This window comes from Petaurus breviceps, unplaced genomic scaffold, assembly GCF_028583685.1.
Source record: "Petaurus breviceps papuanus isolate PSGF00001 unplaced genomic scaffold, PetGlider_PUasm1.0 90919, whole genome shotgun sequence".
NCBI classification, from domain to species: domain Eukaryota; kingdom Metazoa; phylum Chordata; class Mammalia; order Diprotodontia; family Petauridae; genus Petaurus; species Petaurus breviceps.
Genome location: NW_027187378.1, coordinates 17,953,248 through 17,957,652, shown reverse-complemented (window position 1 = coordinate 17,957,652; position 4,405 = coordinate 17,953,248). Strand labels below are relative to the sequence as shown.

General features: G+C 39.3%; 1 pseudogene; it reads left to right on the top strand.

Moving 5' to 3' along the window:
• Positions 1-396: 396 nt before the first annotated feature.
• Positions 397-1,981, top strand: LOC138151788 (heterogeneous nuclear ribonucleoprotein K pseudogene; annotated as a pseudogene).
• Positions 1,982-4,405: the final 2,424 nt, after the last annotated feature.

Sequence of the window (4,405 nt, the reverse complement as noted above, 5' to 3'; positions counted from 1 at the left end):
AGTCATCTAGGCTGGTAGACTGGGGCTCCAGTGAGGCCTCAAGGGTTAAGGGGATGAATACTGGCAACTACTTTTGACCTGACTGCTTGCTCTGGTTCTCTCCAAACCACTGCCCTCTCCTAATTCTCTCCCAAGCCCCTCACTGTCCCCTCCTGGCAATCCCCCATACCTTTCTTATCTATTTCCACTCCTCTTAATTTTTTCCCATCTCACTCCCAACCCTGAGTTCCTCCACCATTCCTCTCTCCATGGCCGAGGAAGCAGCTTTGCTTGGTGATACTAAAGGCTGGTCATTTGAAATTTGAGGTCAAAGTTGTTCCAGGATTTCCAGCTCCCACAGGATGTGGGTTTTGAGGGGAGGGTTGACAAATGCTTGGAAGAAAAACCACACCATTTACTAGCTAAATAAAATATCCCTGAGGTTTTATTCTGGTTCTGACAATTATGCTTATTATAAGATACTTTTTTTTATAGTGTGTGAGAGTGAGAGAAGGAAGAAAATGATAAAGGTGACAGCACTGCAGATGCCATTATCATCTGTGTTTCTCTATGGCATCAACCACTGTTGGCTGGCATTTCTCTTGCTTTTAAACCTACAGATTGTCTACCCATTTAATCTGAGAAAATGGAGACTGAGAAGCCAGAAGAAACCTTCCCCAATACTGAAACCAATGGTGGATTTGGTAAGCGCCCTGCTGAAGACATGAAAGAGGAGCAGGCCTTTAAAAGATCTAGAAGCACTGATGAGATGGTTGAACTGCACATTTTCTTCAAAGTAAGAATGCTGGAGCAGTGATTGGGAAAGGAGGCATAAATATTAAAGCACTTGTGCAGACTACGGTGCCAGTGTTTCAGTCCCAGACAGCAGTGGCCCTGAGCATATATTGAGTATCAGTGCAGACACTGAAACAGTTGGAGAGATTCTGAAGCAAATCATCCCTACCTAGGAAGAGGGCCTGCAGTTGCCGGCACCCATTGCAACCAGTCAGCTCCTGCTTATATTTTATGCTGTGGAATGCTTACATTGCCAACACCATTAAGGAAGTGATTTTGACTGCCAGTTAAGACTATTGTTTCACCAGAATCTGGCAGGAGGAATTATTGGAGTCAAAGGTGCTTAAATCAAAGAACTTCCAAAGAATACTCAGACAACTATTGAGCTTTTCCAGGAATGCTGTCCTCATTCTACAGATGTTCTTATTAGTGGAAAGTCTGATAAATTGGAGAGTGCATAAAGATCATATTGGATCTTATATCTGAGTCTCCCATCAAAGGACATGCACAACCCTATGATCCCAATTCCTATGGTGAAACCTATGACTATAGTGGTTTCACAATGATGCTTGATAATCAACAAGGATGCCCAGTAGGATTTCCCATTTGGGGAAGAGCAGTCTTTGACAGAATGCCCCCAGGTCATGGTGGGCATCCTATGCCCTCATCTAGAAGAGATTATGATTACGTAAGCCTTAGCAGAGAACCCCCACAACCTCCTCCTCGATGTGGTGGCAGGAGTGGTAGCAGAGCTCATCTTCTTCCACCACCACCACCTGAAGGAGATCTTATGGCTTGTGACAGAAGAGGAAGACCCAGTAACCATTCTGATGACATGGTTGGTTTCAGTGCTTGATGAGACTTGAGACTCTGTGAAAGATACATGGAGTCCTTCCAAATGACAGATGGCTTATGGATATGGTTCTGGATATGATTATTCCTATGCAGGGGGCCATGGCTCATGCAGTGATCTTGGTGGACCCATTATTACAATACAAGTAGCTATTCCTAAAGATTTGGCTGGATCTATTATTGGCAAAGGTGGTCAGCGAATCAAACAAATACGTCATGAATGTGGAGCATCAATCAAGATTGATGAGCCTTTGGAAGAATCTGAGGATTGAATCATTACCATTACAGGAACACAGGACTAGATACAGAATGCACAAATATTAGTGTGAAGCAGTATTCTGGAAAGTTATTCTAAGACTAGTGAAGAACTGAAGGAGCCTGCATGCTTTTTTTTTTTCCTTAAACCTGCTTCTGTTTAAAAAGTCAACATTCCTCTGCTTGATAGTTGTTCCACATTTGAGGTGTACTGAAGTCTTTGCTGTTTACCAGATGTAACGTTTTAGTTCCTTACAAACAGGGTGGGAGGGAAAGGACATGCAAAACTAACACTGAAATTTTCAAACTGCAGCAGAGTAAATTTCATTTTTGTTTGTTGGTGATGGCAAAAAATAATAATAATAGTATTTTCCCCTCCTGTAACTATTGCGAACATTTTGCTTTGTGGTCACTGTAATTTTTTTAGGGGGGGGTTGGGCAGGGGAGAAAGAGTATCAATACTCCACATGCCCCTGGCATCATTCAGTGTAGTGTGCAGAATATAATTCTCTTTTGTAAGAAACGTTTTGTGATTTTTAAAATAAATTTAGTGAACCTAAAAAAAAAAACGATAACTTTCTTTAATGTCAATTCCATAACCAGTGGTTGTCACACTTAGAAAGAATTATCTGTTAAAAGTGTCAAATGATTTTGGCACTATTATGCTGTTTAAACTATTCCATGGTAATAAATGGTCCTTAAAGGAGAGGCAGTGTGGTGTGGTGAGAGACAGTGGATTTGAAGTCAGAAAGGCCTGAATTTGAATCCTCTTTTTTATAGTCATTGGCTATGTAACCATAAATAGATCACTCAGTTTCCTCATCTATAAAATGAGGATGAAAATGCCTATAGTATATTTCTCACAGGATTATTATAAAAAACAAATTAGAAATATTGTGTGTGTAAAGTGCTTTACAAAAACTAAATTGTAAATGTCAGCTACCATTTGAGTTGCAATAGCTATCTTTTCAAGTAAATATCAGGATGGTACAAAGTGAGAACTATATCAGTCCCTCCAGCCTTGAAATGGGGAAAGACTTGACTCCTACCAGTTGCTAGACAACATTCAAACTTGCTCTTTCAGGATCTTTCAGGATCCAACAAAAATCACATGTCCCTTTCATCTGATTCCAGGTTCATCATAGCAACTTTTAGTAACTTGTGCTATCTTCTACCTCCTCTTTCAGTATTTTAAAATGAAAATGTTCCTGTTTAGGCATTAATTCCTAGCCCCCTTCAGAGAAATTAATTCATTAGAAGCTCTTTTCTCTACCAGTCAATGAATATTTATTACAGATCTACTCTTTGCTAAGCTGTGGGCAGCTAGATTGCTCAGTGGCTAGAGTGTCAGGGCTGGAATCAGGAAAACTCATCTTCCTAAGTTCAAATACAATGACCCTGGGCAAGTTGCTTATCCCTGTTTGCCTCAGTTTCTTATCTGTAAAATGAACTGGAGAGGGAAATGGCAAACTGTTCTCGTATCTTTGCCAAGAAATCCCCAAATGGGATCACAAAGAGTCTATCACTACTGAAAAATAAAACAAAACAACATATGTGATAGGCACCATGCTAAGTGTTGAGGATACAAAGAATGACAAAAGACAGTCCCTGATCTCAAGTAGCTCCCAGGAGTTAAGGGTACATCTTGAGAGCTCTATATACCAAGAATAACATGGGGGGTATGAGTATGGGGGAGGGCTGTGGAAAGGACAGTTTGATTCATTTAATCATAGATGGAAAATTAGAAAGGACTTTAGAGGATATCTAGTCCAACCAACTCATTTTACAGAAACAGAAACTGCAACCCTTGGAAGTTAAATAAGTTGTCCAAGGTCATATAGGTAAAAAGGATTAGAGACAGAATTTGAATTTAATTTCTCTGATTGCAAAGTCAATGTTTTTTTTCACTATACCATACCATTTTTTCTATATAAGGGTGTGATGAAGATTAAAAACTGTTGCTTAAAATGTTCAAAACCAGAAAAGATCCAATCTCCTTTAAAAACCTGTGCTGGCAAGTAATTTAAAAAAGAAAGAAAAACATAAATAGGTTGGCCCTAGGTTTGAGGCAGAGAAGATTTTTTTTTTTTAAGTGCTAGAGGGTCTGCTTCAGGAAAAAAATTCATTTATGCAACTGTTGTAAATTAGTGGGTCTCAAGATCACATAAGTCCTAGGAACAGAGGTTTCCAATGGTAACTATAAAGTTCTATTTAGGGAAAACTATTAACAGGAACAACTCTAATCTAGGTCTATCTTCAAAGTCAGTGGTGCCAAAACCAAATAGAAATGGGTCCCACTAAACTATATATATAAGGATCCCTGTGGGCCACATATAGACTTAGAAAACATATATTAACATTATCTATGTTGTTTTACTATGTTTTTACTTATTTTGTTAAATATTTCCCAGTTGCATTCCAATATGGTTTAGGATGCACTATGGTGGTGAATTTGACACCTCTGTTCTAAACCACCTGGTTCCTCGGTGACTTGTCCTGGGTTACATGGGTAGTGAAAATAAAA